Source organism: Copadichromis virginalis, linkage group LG1 (genome assembly GCF_057382275.1).
Source record: "Copadichromis virginalis isolate Kocher_CV1m ecotype Utaka linkage group LG1, C_Virginalis_male_GT1.1, whole genome shotgun sequence".
NCBI lineage: Eukaryota > Metazoa > Chordata > Actinopteri > Cichliformes > Cichlidae > Copadichromis > Copadichromis virginalis.
The window spans coordinates 1,075,595-1,093,628 of NC_140618.1; the positions used below are offsets into that span (position 1 = coordinate 1,075,595).

At 48.1% G+C, this 18,034-nt stretch overlaps 1 protein-coding gene across 3 annotated transcripts in view; it reads right to left on the reverse strand.

The window, feature by feature from the left end:
* The window catches only part of znf536 (zinc finger protein 536), a 200,897-nt gene that overhangs the window by 126,836 nt on the left and 56,027 nt on the right, over positions 1–18,034 (reverse strand). For all 3 annotated transcript variants that reach the window (XM_085464240.1, XM_085464316.1, XM_085464396.1), the window contains one exon: positions 8,555–8,654. The gene's annotated coding sequence lies outside the window, so the exon portion shown is untranslated. The remainder of the gene's footprint in view (positions 1–8,554; positions 8,655–18,034) is intronic.

An 18,034-nucleotide genomic window follows, 5' to 3' on the forward strand; every position in this document is an offset into this window, starting at 1 on the left:
TTGTCAGCTACTATCTGTCAGGGCGAATTAGAAACAATCAGGGCCGAGTGAAAGGGAAGGTGATTGTTATTAAGCGGCGGGGCCCTGCGAGCGGGCTCCCCAGATGTGGCCGTGCATATAAAAGAACAGGAAGCCGGCGGTTTAATTCAGGAAACTTGCCGAGGCGAGCGAGCAACGCCACAAAAGAGGAGAGGGAGGAAGGACAGAGGAAACGGGAGGAGGGGGGCACGGGGCTCCGAGCCGCTAATATGCTGGAAGTTACTTTGATAGCACGTCGGGCTTTTGTGGAAATTTGGAGGGGGGCCGTTTCCCTCCGTCTGCGCACGGGGAAGAAGCCGGGCGGCCCGCAGAGACGAGGAGACCCGCAGGTGAAAGCGAGTTCCCCGTCAGGCCGCTGCCCTCAAACTGCTCTGTGACAGACAGGAGGAGGTGGGGGCTGCACGCTCGGGTGGGGGGGTTTGAGTGACAGTGAGCGAGCAAGAAGCACAATGGCCGCTGTGACGGGCCGCCACGCCGCGTTTTACCAGCTGAATAAAGTAAAACTCTACAGGTTTCCAATACGTTCGATAAGCCGCTCTTACTCAGGGACAGTTCACAAACATCACTACTTGTTGTCTTTGATTCAGTCTCTGTTTTATGGACGCGCTGCTTCAGCTCCTCGCCGGGCGTGACGACCGTGCAGGCTGCTGCGAACGCGTTTAAACACAAAACATCAGCCTCCACCTTCCAGCAGGGAAACTACCTGTGCCAGTTTCAGAGTGACCTGTCGACGATCGGCCTTCAAACAGCTGGAAGCCACAGCTGTGTGCCACGGATGGTGTTTATAAACAATGTCTTTTTAATAAGAGTTTTTCCTTTATACACATAAACAAAAACAGAAGATTACAGGTGATCTGTACTTCTCGGAGATTTTGGTTGTACACTTAAAAAATATATAATGATAATTAAAATATTTCCCCAGATAACACAGTCCCTGCAAAATAATCCCACTCATTCCCACCCAGGTCACTGCCCTAGACCTGTACACTGTATTTCCACACCTGACAAAAGTGAATGCACCTGAAAAATTCTTATAGATTCTGAAATGCATGAAGGAAAGGATGCCACGTGCTTTGACATGTGAGTGAGTGTTTGATTTCTTCCAGTTTTAGACACGCCGTGAGGTCAGTGGGAGGGGCAGCGTCCCCCCACCTCAGTAGAATCGCCCTCCTGGCGTGCTGAGGATCTTTTAAAACGTGCCGTTCTGTATCCGTAATATTATTTTGTAGATTATTTTAGGACATTTTTAGGTTTGATTTACGAGCTGTGGAGTTTTATACATTATTATATTTATACTTTCTTTAAAATGTTCCAGATCACAGTAATAAGGTGCAGATGTATTTACAGTAATACAGTAAAAACAAAGCAGTCCTTTGTAAATTTACAGTGGAAATTTTTACAGTGCACAGCGGGGGCCCAATCATGGGCGCGAGCGGCTCGGAGACTCAAAGTCAAGTGGATCCATTGTGTCTCCGATAGTTTCACTTAACACTAGTTAGGTGAAATCAATGGGAAGTACAGGAGGAAATGAAGGAGGCTGTTAAGACGGCTTCTTTCATATAGTGCTTCTGTCTGGGAGCGTGAAGGGCTTTGATTTCTGTTTACTTTGTACTCGGGATATCGCAAGAAATTATCCCTCCCCTTAAGAGTCCCTGATCATCCAGTAGGTGGAAATAAAGCAGACTTGTTACACGCTCCCTCTCTCCCCTCCTGTCGTCTTTATTGCGGTGATCAGTCGAACGCTCGCCTAACACGAGCCGTCTCTGGTTTCCACCTCCCGGGTTTTTCTACTCTGCTGCCACTGCTGATGTAGCGGAGGTTATGGTGTTAAACATGGAGCTGCTAAACGTTCCCCAAGGTAATAACAGTCGGTGTATGTACGGCGCCGTGCTCGCTCTACAGCAGCGGGAACTTTGTGCCAACTGTGGAAACGCAGAGAGGGAAGAAGTGACGGGTTCAAAGCAGCTTTTAGTCGCGTCGTCTGTTTAATTATACCTGCGATTCATATTTTTAAAACACACCTGTGAGTCTCTGTCAGCTGTCAGAGCGTTTGTAACGCCGGAGGAAGATCGGGGAGGTCGATCTGGCTCGGGAACAGCGTTAACGTGGATCTGTACGGGCAGAGCACGCACCCACACCTGCCTTATGTCACCTCCTCCAGCTCATGCTCCATGATCATCCCTCTGACCGGAGAGCCAGGAGATGAAAATGGATTCAGAGCCGATGGCTGTAGGGCAGGACTGTTCAACATTTTATACATGACCTCTCCTGTTCGTCATGTGACCACAGTGTAGATTGTTTTTATCTGGATGCTAGCCTTTTATTTCTTGGGATTGCATTTACGCTTCAAAAATCATAAAAGCTGCATTAGCATGATTCCACTGAGCACAGCTTGTAATTATCGTAAACTTTACTTCTGTACAAAGATGATTTTCTGCACTGATTCAGAAACCTTTGGAGATCCTGTCGGCTCCTGTGAGGGAAGCACAGAGATGCTAACTGCGTCGTCCCGGCAGGTCTGTCTATAGGGTGGAGTTACAGCATTTTGACCTCCTCAGATTCCATCTAACAATCACCATAAAACCATAAAGCGTGCTGAAAACGACTCGGCGTCCTTTTGTGGGCTTTAGAGAAGCGTGGCTGAAACGTGCCTCTGCGAGCATCCAGAGGAGGATGACGATGATAATGAGATTATTTATCTTCAGATTTCTCCAAGTAGTTTCTGCAAAACGTTACATTATTCCACTCTTCCTTCCTCCTCTTCCTCACCCTCCATGAGAAATGTGACTTGCTTAATAATGTGGAACAACCTCTTTAAGTAGGTTTCCTTTCAATTAAGATCATCCACCAAACTAATTAACAGCCCTGTCTCAGAGAGAAAGCAGCTATATGAAGACATATGAGAAATAAAAGAAGCACAAACTCAAATCTGAGCAGGCAGCTGACGGTACACGCCTGCTGGAGTGTAATGGACGGTGTGTTGTGTAGTAAATGTCGGGCGCGGGGCTTCAGATTCATCAGGTCGCTGAAATGATTCGACTAATCGATCTTGTTGGTGACTATTGGGTCTCTGAGCTGGGCAGGGATAGCTCAGTAGGTAAAGTGGTCGCCCCATGATCGGAAGGTCGGCGGTTCGAATCCACTTAACGGCTACCCTGAGGTACCCCTGAGCAAGGTACCGTCCCTACACACTGCTCCCCGGGCGCCTGCTTAGTGGGCTGCCCACTGCTTCACTGAGTGAATGGGTCAAATGCAGAGAAAAACAAGTAATTTCCCCATGGGGATCAATAAAGTATCCATTATTATTATTATTATTAAGCGGATGATGGGTTGGCTGAGTATCTTTCACATCGCCTCTGAAACACTGGCTGCTGACAGTCTGTGTTAGGAGGTCGGAGGGATGAGAGCGAGCTTTGTCCCTGTTTGGACCTTTTCTCATTCACACAGTCAGCAGTAGAAAACAACCGAGTGTGGGGTTAAAATAAGCACACTGAGCTGAGACAGACGTGCTCATCTGCCTTCTGATCAGAGCAAAGGTTTAAAAATGAAAACGGTGGAATAAAGAAGCACCAAATTCACATGAATCCAATCCCACGTTTCTGTAGGAACCCAAATCCAGGCCATGTCTAAGATTTCACAACGATTAGCAGGGAAGGATGAGCAGGGATATAGAGATGTACCAGAGCAGCATTAGCCATTAATCACCAAAGGTGGAGCGGCAGGGAGAGAGGGAGCCTTAAACACTGTCCTAGCATGACCCGGCCTGGGGCCGTGTGGTCCTCCAGGGGTCCGTCCGCCTGTCGACACTCGGCACACACAGAACATGTGCTCCGTACCAGCTCATCGTCAAAATCGTTTCTGATATTTATGATGGAGCAGAGCGCAGAGTTTACATTTCTGACAGCTGGCGTTTAACTTCCTAATACTGCGTAATGCTACCCCTCTGCTTCTTCTACAGTGTTCATTTTGGTTCACTCTGCTTCTTTGTTCTGCACATCTCATCTTTTACCTGTAGTTTCAAATCTGGTTTCAGTATCTGTGGCTTACATGGGTCCCAGACGGAAAGAAGTAAAACATGAAGGCCTTCACAGATCACCTGTTTGGAATAATCAAAATCAACAATACAAACTACAAAACAGATGACAAAGCTTCATCCTTGTGTTCTCACCTCAAGCCTCATCTCCTTAGCTGAAGTCAGGGCTCTAGCACACCAATATCACTGATATTGTTGCAATTAATTATTGTCAGCAAATCAGACATCCAAGCCTCCGGACAGCTGACAACGAGCTGGCTAAACAACAGAGCCTAACGTTATGTCAGCTAATGTTAGGCTCAGGAGTCCAAACTTTCCAGCTGAAAAACTGTTTGATTACCTTCTCAGATCATATCAAAACTTATTCACTAAGAGTCCACCACTTCAAAGACAGTTTCACTTATGCCAGCTAACAGCACCTAACAGAGGCTAACAGCACATAACAGAGGCTAACAGCACATAACAGAGGCTAACAGCACATAACAGAGGCTAACCGTAGCTAACAGCACATAACAGAGGCTAACAGCACATAACAGAGGCTAACCGTAGCTAACAGTAGCTAACAGTACATAACAGAGGCTAACAGCCCCTAACAGAGGCTAACAGCACCTAACAGAGGCTAACAGCACCTAACAGAGGCTAACCATAGCTAACAGAGGCTAACAGTAGCCAACAGATGCTAACAGCCCCTAATAGAGGCCAACAGTAGCTAACAGAGGCCATCAGTAGCTAATGGTGGTTAACAGCAGTTCTTACGGACAGTAAAGTTCAGGATATCATCAACACCTCAGTACGGAGGTACATCTGGTAACCACTATTTCTCTTTTGCTCTTTTAGCGGGGTGTTTCCCTGCAGCTGATTTGTAGTCACCATCTTTATGAACTTCAGCAACTATTCACGTCACAAAAAAAGCTATCATTAGCTAATGTAAAATTCTAGCTAATGCTATTATCTTTCTGAAATGGGTGTTTTTCTCCAGGTGCTCTGGGCTGATCAGAACACATGCTGGGTTCATGCTGTCCATGACATTTGTGCAGGACTAAAACCAATAAATAATAAGCACATGACTAAAAGTAAAAATACCAAACTATTCTTCAGAAACTGTGAGTGTGGCTGTGAGAGGAGGGTGCAGGGTCAGTCTCAGCCTGTCTGAGCAGATAAAAGTGGTTTTGCTCTTGTTTCCATGTGTGTGTGAGTGTGTGTGTAGCCTCATCTCACACACACAGATCACCGTGTTGGGAGGCAAAGTGAAACAGGGTGACCATAAAACCAAAATGGCCTTCACTTAGTGTTCCTGCACCCCCTCCCTCAGCCCGCTGCCTGCACCCATTCCTCTTTTTCTTTAATTTTTTTTATTTTTTTATTCTGTACTATGAATAAATTTACTCTGTCCCGGACATGAAAATGTCAAATACCTAAAATACACCTAGGCTAAATAGCATATTAATTTTTAATGCCTGCTCATCCTATGCTGCTATTCTCATATCAGGCCTGTCTGCCAACAGCTGTTGCTGGCTCTGTAGCTGGGAATTTATCATCCATCTAGCTAAAGGAGGGGACAGAGGGAGAGAATAAAAAAAGAGATGGGAGACATTGTTCGGGAGGCGAGGGGAGGGGGGAGGGACAGCTCTGTGTTTTCATGGATCCCTACCTGCATTTATATCACCCGCACCTCACAACTTTCTTCCTCTGATATACGAGTGGGATTCAATTACACTAATGCCAAACATAAATTGTTGGAGATTCGCTGCTTTTCCGCCTTTGCCGTGTGAGAAATAAGGAGCCGAGTGGTGACATTGACGCTGGAGGTAGTGACATTGGGGAGAGCGGCAGAGGGAGACGAGATGCACTGAAGCAATGTGCCAGTGTGGGTGTTGAATGCCACCCATGTGCGTTTTTAGGTGGCATGTGGTGGATGATTATCATAGATTATCACAATCCAGATTGTTACAAGTTCTGTCTGCGCACATAGCAGCAGTGTACTGTAGCTGTGTGACTGTGTGTGTGTGTGTGTGTGTGTGTGTGTTTTGGTTTAAGACTCGGGGCCTTTGGGGATAAGGCTATGGTGAGTGAATGACGAACAGTTGGAATGTGTGTGTGTGTCTTGTTCTTTTATCCTGACAGTGGGAGAAGTAAATACCGTACAGGAAGTGGAAAAGCTCCACGCTCAGGACATTTTGCTGCTGGCACACACATGCTACACTTGGCAGAGCAGCTCAGGTGTCTGCACAGGTATATCAGGTGTTTGAGCTTTTTCTTCATCTTTACTTTGGAAGCTAACCAGCGAGCGAGGTGGTCGTCATGTTAGTCAGCTGCCTCTCCTGGGAGCCTCTCGCTCGTCTTTAAGAATTCACTTTTATTTTCATAATTGCATACAAGCGCTCGCTGATACAGCAGCACGGGTAATATCTACTGACGTGTGTCAAAAGTAAAGATTTTAGACTTTTTAAAGGTTTCCCTGCATTATTAATTATCATTCTTATCAAACGTGATTAGAAAAATTATTGTTAAAAACCCTGTTGGGTGTTGGCTTCTACTGTCTCAGACTACAGTGCTGTCTGTCTGTTGTCTGTCTTTCTGTCTCTTGTCTGTCTTTCTGTCTCTTGTCTGTCTCTTGTCTGTCTGTCTGTCTGTCTGTCTGTGTCTGTTTGTGGTCTGTCTGTCTGTTGTCTGTCTCTTGTCTGTCTGTCTCTGTTGTCTGTCTGTGGTCTGTCTGTCAGTTGTCTGTCTGTTGTCTGTCTGTCTGTCTCTTGTCTGTCTTTGTTGTCTGTCTCTGTTGTCTGTCTGTGGTCTGTCTGTCAGTTGTCTGTCTGTCTGTCTCTGTTGTCTGTCTGTTGTCTCTCTGTCTGTCTGTCTGTCTGTCTGTCTGTTGTCTGTCTGTCTCTGTTGTCTGTCTGTCTGTTGTCTGTCTGTTGTCTGTCTGTCTCTGTTGTCTGTCTGTCTGTTGTCTGTCTGTTGTCTGTCTATTGTCTCTGTTGTCTGTCTGTCTGTCTATTGTCTGTCTATTGTCTCTGTTGTCTGTCTGTCTATCTGTTGTCTGTAGTCTGTCTGTTGTCTGTCTGTCTGATGTCTGTCTGTCTGTTGTCTGTCTTTCTGTCTGTTGTCTGTCTGTTGTCTGTCTGTCTGTTGTCTGTCTCTCTTGTCTGTCTGTCTGTCTGTCTGTTGTCTGTCTTTCTGTCTGTTGTCTGTCTGTTGTCTGTCTGTCTGTCTCTTGTCTGTCTTTGTTGTCTGTCTCTGTTGTCTGTCTGTGGTCTGTCTGTCAGTTGTCTGTCTGTTGTCTGTCTCTGTTGTCTGTCTCTGTTGTCTGTCTGTTGTCTCTCTGTCTGTCTGTCTGTTGTCTGTCTGTCTCTGTTGTCTGTCTGTCTGTTGTCTGTCTGTTGTCTGTCTATTGTCTCTGTTGTCTGTCTGTCTGTCTATTGTCTGTCTTTTGTCTGTCGTCTGTCTGTCTATCTGTTGTCTGTAGTCTGTCTGTTGTCTGTCTGTCTGTTGTCTGTCTGTCTGTTGTCTGTAGTCTGTCTGTCTGTTGTCTGTTGTCTGTAGTCTGTCTGTCTGTCTGTCTCTCTTGTCTGTCTGTCTGTTGTCTGTCTTTCTGTCTGTTGTCTGTCTTTCTGTCTCTTGTCTGTCTGTCTCTCTTGTCTGTCTGTCTGTTGTCTGTCTTTCTGTCTGTTGTCTGTCTTTCTGTCTCTTGTCTGTCTGTCTGTTGTCTGTCTGTCTGTGTCTGTCTGTTGTCTGTCTCTGTTGTCTGTCTGTCTGTGGTCTGTCTGTCTGTTGTCTGTCTGTCTCTGTTGTCTGTCTGTCTGTCTCTTGTCTGTCTTTGTTGTCTGTCTGTTGTCTGTCTGTCTGTCTCTGTTGTCTGTCTGTTGTCTGGCTGTCTCTGTTGTCTCTCTCTCTGTCTGTCTGTTGTCTGTCTGTTGTCTGGCTGTCTCTGTTGTCTCTCTCTCTGTCTGTCTGTTGTCTGTCTGTTGTCTGTCTGTCTCTGTTGTCTGTCTGTCTGTCTCTTGTCTGTCTTTGTTGTCTGTCTGTGGTCTGTCTGTCTGTTGTCTGTCTGTGTCTGTCTGTTGTCTGTCTTTCTGTCTGTTGTCTGTCTGTCTGTTGTCTGTCTGTCTCTGTTGTCTGTCTGTTGTCTGTCTGTCTGTTGTCTGTGTGTCTGTTGTCTGTGTGTCTGTTGTCTGTCTGTTGTCTGTGTGTCTGTCTGTTGTGTGTCTGTCGTCTGTCTGTCTGTTGTCTGTCTGTCTGTTGTCTGTCTGTTGTCTGTGTGTCTGTCTGTCGTCTGTCTGTCGTGTGTCTGTTGTGTGTCTGTCTGTTGTCTGTTGTCTGTCTGTCTGTTGTCTGTCTGTTGTCTGTCTGTCTTGCTGCTGACCCTGACTCCAGCAGGTAGACTCTGGATGTGCAGGTGGAGGGATTCACTCGTGCAGCAGTCGTGTTATTGAACCATGCGCGCGTACTTCCGTGACGGCAGAGCGTGACTGTGTGTGAACTCACCTTAATACACCACCTGCATACTGGTGTGCAATCTGTCTGTTAGGATGAAGAGGCCTCTGGCTGCCACTCCTCACTGACTACTGCTCACTGCGATGGCCACCTGCAGGGAGAAACAGAGGAGGTGATAATGAAATATAGACCTGAGGGATGAGAAGGAGCGCTGACAGCGATGTGGAGGAGGGGTCGATGTCAAGATGGAAATCTAACAAATTCAGTAAGCGCTGCTTCAGAGGTCAAGGGAACGCAGCAGAAAAAGGTTAAAGATGAAATCAAAGCTGGGGCGCTGCGGTGCCCGGAGGCGCAGCTGAAAATCTATCCCTCCAAGGCAAGGCCACCGCTGACGCGAGGCAGACAAGAAGCTAAATACTGCACGCCACTCGGGGATCTTTCATTTTCAACCGATCAATAAGGGCTTATATTTATCAGGGCCTCGGAGCAGCTGCCACGTCTGACAACCTCCACTTCATTTCTGCACTCCTTTTTTCCTGCAACTCCTCCTCTTCTCCTCCTCCTCCTCCTCCTCACCCTCACACGCTAAATTGAGACCCATCGACCATGAAAAGGGGCAGAGACCCTGGATTGCCATTAACCCCCCTTGTGTCACTAGCCTGCCTAACACACACACACACACACACACACACACACACACACACACACACACACACACACACACACACACACACGCCCTGGAGATACAATCGTGCTCTGCCTCCCCCATCTTTGAAGAAACATGCCTTATCATTATGGCCTTGGCAGAGACACCAGCACCAGTGTCTTTTGTTTCTCAAGCTGCCCATGCCACCCAAACACACACACACACACACACACACACACACACACACACACACACACACACACACACACACACACCCCTCTCACTTTTCATTTCTCTACATCTGTTTTTCCCTCAAATTTACTTCAAATAAGAGCAAACGCCGGCTCTGGAACGCCTCCTATAAATCCGAGGAGCGTTACGAAGACGGGGTTTAGGGGTCTGAGTTAAAATAACTGGCTGTCTAATCATCTGCACAACAATATTTGCTGTGAGGCATTCTAAATAGATTATCGCTAGTCCATCTGTGTCATCATTGATTTATAAGGCATTAAGCTGCTCGGGGAAGAGATAGGGCCTCGCCTTCTCTGCTGTTAAAGGCGCTTCTTGTCAAAATCAGGGGCATGGCAACGGAACAACCGTGGCACCCGTCTAACCTCCCCTTTAATCGCGAGGCGAGAGGAAGTGAAAATAGGACGGGCGTATCTGTGTTTTTTCTTTTTTCTCCAAAAAGGGAAGTATGAATCCAAATTTTCAGCATCTCTTTTTGTTTGGCGATACAAAGAGACGGGAGGAGGGGAGGAAGTAGAGGGGGAAAGGAGAGAGAAACAAACACACACACACACACAGAAAGAAAAAAAAAACAAGGGACATCATTAACATATGAATGCTATATGCAAATGGTAAGGAGAGAGCAGATGTTGTTGCATTTAATTGACCTATATGTGAATTGTATCCAAACCTTTCAGTGTGTTTCTGGGCCCGCCGAGTACAGTTTTACTGGCTTTCGAGCACTCTGCAGACGAGCTGCGATTTTATCAGCGTTTAAACATCAAGAGGAAGACGACTGAACAGAAACCAAGGAAAACAACTTCTTCTGCTGTGTGTTTTGTGTCCCTAACAGGTGGGTGAGGGCAGAGACCGACTCCGTTTGAAGAGGCTCTGCAGATATCAGGGATTCCTTCCAGACTACCGAGTAGCCTCAGCTCAATAAGAGTCTGACCGACACACAACAAAAACTATTGATGTGATTCAAAAATCATATCATGATGACATCACAGAGCTCAGACCTGAGAGGTCAAATCTACAAATGTGTTTTTGATCGGGAGGTAAAATTAAAGAAACCGAACGTTTCAGCCACAGAGTCTCGTTTATTTATCGTTTATTCTTAAAGCTGTTCACAGGAAAATGTTTCTGTTCATCAACAAGCACACCGTTCTTCATCGCCATCGTCTTCATCACTCACTTTGTGCATTTGCAGCTGCAAACATCAATCTGACCACTCCCCCCCAACACACACACGGTTATAGACTAAATAGACTAAAGCAGGCAACAGTAGATAAAACAGTGTAAATCTGACACTGGAGCTTTATGGCTGTGGGAAGCAGACCCTCTATTGACTTTCCTCCACTGAGAGCCATAAAAACATTAATCATATTTTCCAGGAGTGGACTTACAGATATGTGCACACACGTTTACTGAAAGCTGCGTTTTTATGCTTCGTACTGTGAGGAGATGTTCCCGGGTAAGACCTGCTGTTTGGGTTTGCTGCATCATGCACAGCTTCGTTACTGTAATATTACAGATGCTGTACGCAGAATTACACACAGTGTAAATACCCAGTATGGCTGCTGCCGAACACACCACTGCGAGGCTCGTCTTTCTAAACTCTGCCTCGGAGCAGCTACATGATAGAATATATATATGATGATATTATACGCAGTGATACTTCCCTCCCACTGCGCTGGTGTCACATTTAATACCCACCAGCTTCTAAACCCAAACCTCTAAAGGCTGGATGGCTTTGGGAGACGTGACAGAGGGCATCGGTTCACGGTGGATTCAGTTATTTAGATAAACAATTAAATAAGAGATCTTTTTTTCTTTTTTACAACATTCCCACAGAAAAGAGACATTTTCCATGAATTGAGGGAAACTTTGTGTTTTATAATTGCAGCGCAGTCTGAGCCGGCACAATGTTTTCTGTAATTTTGCACTTTTATTTCTTACAGTTTAAATCAAAGATGGTTTCCTTACTTTACTTTAAACCTCGTTACACTGGCAGGAGGGGCTTTCACCGGTCCGGCCCACCTAAAACCAAAGTGGGCCATATGTGGCCCACGATGTCTCAGATCAATCCTGTCCTCGCAGGACGCTCACGCTGGCTTCCTGTCTGCAGCAATGAACGCCATCAAACAGGTCGGCCACGCTTCTATTCGTGGCGAGAAGTTTCACTGGTTACTAGCACGTTTGGCTGCGCTGGCTGTAGATGGGAGCTGAGTGAAAGAAATGACCAAGGAGCCCGTTCTGCCCTGTGACGGGGCTCAGACCACCGAGGCCTCTGCCTGCATGAATTACCGGCAGAGGCTCAGCGGTATCCAGTGACGAGCCGGCGTGTAACCTGCCAAGGCCCGCGGAGAAAGCCGACACATGTTCAGCCTCTCGGAGCTGCTCAAACTTGATTTCCTGCTGCAGGTGGAAACTCGAGCAGAGCGAGGAGGTGAGGGAGAGTCACGCCTTCCACACGGAGACGTCTGCCTGGGCGAGCCATGAAAAACACACATGCTATTTTCATCTGCGGCCTCCACCTTTCTTTTATTTTTCTATTTCCCTGCTCCTGCCTCCCTTTCTTCCCCTCTTGCACCAGCAGCCCCTCCCACTCTCCAAGCACACACACACAAATTCTTTGGAATGTCATTAAATTGCATTAAATAGCCTTTTGTCCAGGGGCAAGGACCACCCGATATATGATAATACATTAAGGCCCCAGTGCAGCAGCCACTGAGCCGAGACCATCTTAAGAACATGCACGTTGTGTGTGTGTGTGTGTGTGTGTGTGTGTGTGTGTGTGTGTGTGTGTGCGTGTGTGTGTGCGTGTGTGTGTGTGTGTGTGTGCGTGCCATGCTAAAGAGCGGACGGCAGCGTGTGGAGGAGAAAAAAGGTGGAGCAGGGAGGATGGAGGGAGAGGAGGTGGCTGGCTGCGCATGTGGCTCTCTAACAACTGTGACACATACTAATAGAAACATACCTAATAAATTACAAGCTTTCAGAGGCTGGCAAGCTGACATTTTCTCTGTGCGCGGGACAATTTCATATCTGCGGCGCAAAGTCGAGAGCCCGCTGGACCAAATTGCATCACACAGAGATGCCAGAGGATTAGCATAAAAATTAACACTTAAATTTCAGCTTATTGTCAAGCCGACTCCTGCACCGGCTGCCTCACAACAATCAATTCCTCTTAGAAATCTGATTAGATTCCATGACGCTTATTATCCCAGTCATGTCTGCATGCCCCACTTACTACACCGCTGGCATAGCAGAGCACGGCTGCCACCGGTGCCCGCACCATTTGTTTAAATGGAGTTAATTAGAGAATAAATCTAAAGGTGTGGCATTTCTTTGACACGCGATGCTTCATTCTCTGTCTGCTCGCCCGTTTCACGTCTTCGGTCGGTCCGCCCAAACTCCTCCAGTTCCTCGCCACGGCGGATGGTCAAACAGGAAGTGCGAGCGGTTATTGTTCACAGTTTCCCTCCCTTTCTAAAGAAGAATGAGCTCAGAATGGACGTATTTACATTACAATCTCGCTGATTTGCCTTATTTATAAATGCCACCGTGGTTTTCTCATCATTTCCACCCCCCACACCCCCCGACTCCACTCCAAATGAACTTCACATTTTTTTAATGTTTACAGCAGCGGAGGAAAATTTTTTTTAAAAAAATTCTCATCTCATGAAGCTGTCGCAATGAAATATTTGTCAATATCCCTTTCTGTTGAAGCACATTGCACAAGTATGCACTAAAAGCAGCGCGCACATTGGGTGGCTTTGCAAAGACTCTTGATTGTTTAGACAAATGGCATTTCATCGCATCCAGATGTCTTTAAGCTGTGCTCAACCGCCATCGCTGCTCCGCGAGGCACAGGCTGGATGTATACAAACATCTCCTCATAACTGCATTCCTCATCTGGGCCTGCGAGCGTCACGGCCTCGTCACCGGGCGCAGCTAGCATTTCATATTTCTGGTTTTTAAGGCCGTCTTCACTCAGGCCAGCGACAGAGGGGAGCGGGGTGCGCCCCGGCCGGGTCGGGCCTTATAACACGACGGCGCTACAAAGGGCCCGAATAAAGACGCCCACAGGGCTGAGAGAGGGAGCGAGGGGAGAGGGAGAAGGAACAAATCGTCTGATGTTCTAAGTGGATAACAACAGCTCCTGCTATGCAGCGGCGGAGGCGCAGAATAATTTAAACCAGCTCCCCGGCCGCCCCCCCTCCTCTCCTGGCCACCGCTCTATTCTTATGTTAACACGGCTAAAGCGGAGTGGGCCACCCAGCAGCACGGAGCAGAAACTTAAGTCCACACTTGAGGAAAAATAATCTCGCTGGCTCTCTGCGAGCACTGAAACTTCCACACGGAGCCGCGGCGCTCCGGACGGGAAGGCCGAGCACGCCCGTGCATTGAGAGCGTATTGCTTTCCAGGCCTGGAAGAATAATAAACGCGCCGCTTAACTCGGCTGTTTTGCCTCTCGGTTAATGCCAGGCGGCGGCGGCGGGGAGCGAGCTGGGGGGGTTCGTAAGTCTGTAAATGCAGAATAAACACGCTCTCTTTGTTGATCGTGGAGCTGCGTTGTGCTTTTTCTTTCTCGTCTTTGTCTGACGAGCTCGCTCCCTCCTCGAGCCGCCGTCGTGTTTGGTCTCCAAACAGCACATGTGAGGTGCACACCTCGCTGATATTTTATAGGTTCAAATCCCCGGGAATGGGAGGGGGGTGCTCATATTTTATACTGGCGGTTTATTTTAACGGGGGCTTGTAATTAACGCAGCATGTCCTCTATCTCCCAGTCATCTATGCCAAGGCCTTTATTTAAACAACTTTATTGTGAAATGTTTGCGTTCTCAGCGTTCGGCCGGGGCCCACACACAGAATATTATTTCATACTTCAAGGAGAGGGTAGGGGCTGGCGGAGGGGGGCTTGGAAGAGTTTACGCTCTGAGCAGTTATTGTTTTTGATTACAGCGAGACTCTTTTTAAAAAGGATCGGGCCCAGGGACCGAAGATGTGAGAAGCTGAGGGAGAACCTGTTTACAGAAGGAGTGTGCGAACCTGAAGCTGTGCTCGGGCCAAATGTACAATCTCAGCATGATTTATGGGAGTAAGATCAGAGTATTTATGTCCCGACGAGAGCACTTGTTTAATGCCACTGCTCGGGGGCTTCTTCCTGGAGAGCCTGTTTGTGTTCTTGTGGGGTTTAATGGAATCTGATGGGGAGATCGAGTGTTTACGTTTGGCCAAAATGACCCAGAGTTAGCACATCTACACATTTCTTACAGATCAGACTGGGAGATGCCGAGACCCGCGTGCGTCAATATTGTAGGCCGTACAGAAAAAATGGCCGTCGTCACCGTGACGTCACCGCATCAGTTAACTGGTGGCTCTCTTCCACAGGACGTCTTTTGTCCCAGGGAGGCCTGCAGGAACGAGTAGCCCGAACGCCTTCGTTCCCCTCCAGACGCCCAGGGTGGAGCCGTTCGCTCCTCCACAGCTTTCAAAACACGCCTCTTACGTCTAAATTCAGCCCTCCGCTCTTTGGAAACGTGGGTTTTGGCCGTGCGGCTCGAGTCCGTGCTTACCTTCTCGTGCACGTTTTATTTAAAGTGTTGCTCTTAAAAAAACAAACCTTAAAAGTGCATTAAGGCCCGTTCAGGTTCCATAATGGGTTTTAAAGTGAGAATGAAACCCATGTGATAACATACATTAAACACACAACAGTCTGGCTGAGCGTTAAAATATTTCTGATTCAATTCTTTGACCTTCATAAAACACTCACAGCAGATATTCTATTCATATCATCTAATAATAGAGCATCCATGCCTATAATACAATATCGTGCAGGCCTTGCAGTGCCAGTGCATTAGCATGCCTGCTGGCCAGCAGATCAGATGGATCACAGATTGCCTTGGGGATGCTAAGTTTAGTGTCTTCTGCTTTTAGCACGGCGAGGAGATTGACAGGAAAAACCTGCGAGAGAGAACGATTCACGACGAGCGAGGAAAGCTGCTCGGCTGCTGCCTGCTGAGCCGCCGCCGAACACTCGGGCAAGTGGATTTCAAGAGAGAGTCGGAGCAACTGATGCTGTGGGCACCGCTGCGTGCAAAGACTTTGCACCGCGGCCGGCTCCACGCACACACTCGAGGACTGAAGGCTGAGAGACCCACTTCACTCGTCACACCTTAACCTTATTTCATCAGGCCAACGTGTCTGGCTTCGGGCTCGGAGCGGTGGTTGCTCGCTCACAGACTGCAGAGGTTACTCATGACTGTGTCATGACTTTGACTTTATTTGCATAAACAAGAAGAAAGATGGAGATGAAGAATGATCTGAGAACCTGTATCCTGCTGTCACGTGGAAAACATGTGCAGCTAAAGTGCTTCTGTTTCATGATCCTCCTCCCCTCCCCCACACAGAGAGGAGAGCCTATAAGGGGATAAAGTGAGATGTAGACACTTCTTTAGCCCAGCGGAGGCCAAACAGATCGAAGGCGGCGAGCACCTGGCTGCTGTCCTCTGCCTCCTTTTCCTTACCACCTTTCCTTCTCCTGTTCACTTACACTCATCGTCTCTGTTTCATTTCAAACGCGCACCTTTTTTGACCAAATCAAGCACTCGTCTGGCTGCGTGTGGATAAAAACAACCACAAAAGCTCACATAAATCCAGATTTTCTACCGCTGCGCTCTAAAACAAACAGCACAGAAGGAAAAGTGCTGCGCTGCAGAAAAATGATCTGTTTTTTAAAGTTGCGCTGCTTCACCGACTGTTTAAAGGCACAACTTGCACACAAACACGTTCCCGAGAGCTCTCGAGCCCCTCGAGCCCCTCGAGCCGGGGCGGTGGCCGCTCGCCGGAGCTCCATCGATCCTACCTGGATCCGCCAAACTCTCCACCATGTCATTCAAACCCTTTCAATTTTTAATCACCAGCTCAGAACCTGCACTGTCTAACACACACAGAGTGGCTGGTACACAAGTCCACACTCTTACCACCCACAGTACTTCAAACACTCTTATCCCTCCACACACACACACACACACACACACACACACACACACACACACACACACACACACACTCTAAAGACAGATGCATGTAGGCAGGTTTCTGCAGACAAATCAAACACAGAGCCTGTTCTCCCAATGCCAGCTGACAAATAACATTAAATCAATGTGCACACTGAGCGTGTGCGTGCGTGCGTGCGTGCGTACGTGCGTGCGTGCGTGCGTGCGTGCGACATTAAGCCGTGTGTTATCACCTGGCCCCCGTCTTGTGCCCAGACTGTAGCCAGTTTTGACCTTGAGCGCCGCCATATTCATTACATCATTAAGTTACCTCTTCATTAACTTTTCATTGTTTATGGAGGAGGCTTTGGGAGGCAGGGTGGATGTGGGGTGAGGCGGGATGGATGGAGGGGGGTCTGATCCACAGCCCGGTTATCGGGGCCCTGCTCTTCCCTGACTTTGTGGCTGATTATTGGAGCAGGAAGAATGTGCAGCGCAGACCTCCGGTGATGAAGCCGACAACTGAAATTCCTGCTGCCTCTTTGTATTTATGTATTTTTCAGCAAACTGAGAAGATGCTGCTCTTCCACATTATCCAGGGCGGCAGAGAAGCCACCTCCTCCAGCTCATCCGGGGGAACCCTGAGACCTTCCCGGCTCACCCAGAGATGTCTCATGTGTCCTGGTTCTGACTCGGGGTCTTCCCCCAGTGGGACATGCATCCTAGTCAGATGCCCAAACCACCCAAACCGCCTCCTTTCGATGAGGAGGTGCAGCGCCTCGACTCCGAGCCTTTCTGGATGACCGACCTCCTCTCGAGGGACAGAGTCTCAGACGCACCTGTGATTAACGCACTGTCGATCCGAGGTCATCATGTGTCAGGGTTACTGTCTTTTAATCCAAACTACCGTCTTCAGGAGGCGTTAGTGCTTAAACCTGGTAAGTCATGGTTGAGAACCATGGTGACAGGTAACACACCTGGGGCTCAGCAGGTAGAGCTGCTAAGCAGAAGCCTGGTGTTTCGATCCCCGGCTGCTCCAGCCTGCGTGCCAGACACCGAACTCTGGACGTGTTCATCGAGCGCGAACGTGTGAACGAGGCGCGAAGCCCTTTGAGTAGAAAAGCGGTACGACTGACGGTGAGATCTGATCAGTCCGATACATACGACTGGAGTAAGAACAGGCCCTCAGATATGAGCGGTCTCCACAGTGATTGTGTGCGATCTCGTACATCATCCATCCTGTATCTGAGCTCTGAGCATATTTGCGAGGGCTGGCCTCGTAGCCACCAGGCACTGTTGTGCTTCCACACCACTCGAGCTTTCTGTCATTAGCGATGCATCGCCCCGACAGCACACACAGATTGTGTTTAAAAAAAAAACTGTCCTTGCCAGCCGCCATCTACCATTGCAGGCCAATTATAAATGGCAACTCACTATACAGCACGCTCACACACTCCCCCTCTCACTTCCTCTGTTTAGCAGTGGTGTCTGGCCAGACTCCACTGCTTCTCTTCAATGACGGGGCTCGATGTCCCCTCGTGTTACAAGCTGCTGAACGCTTGTTAGTTCGCACTTTTTCACAGAGAGCTGGGGGGGGATTTACACCCAGAGCTTTTTCCAGATGTAAAGGAGGTGGGGCTCGGATTTCACCTGAG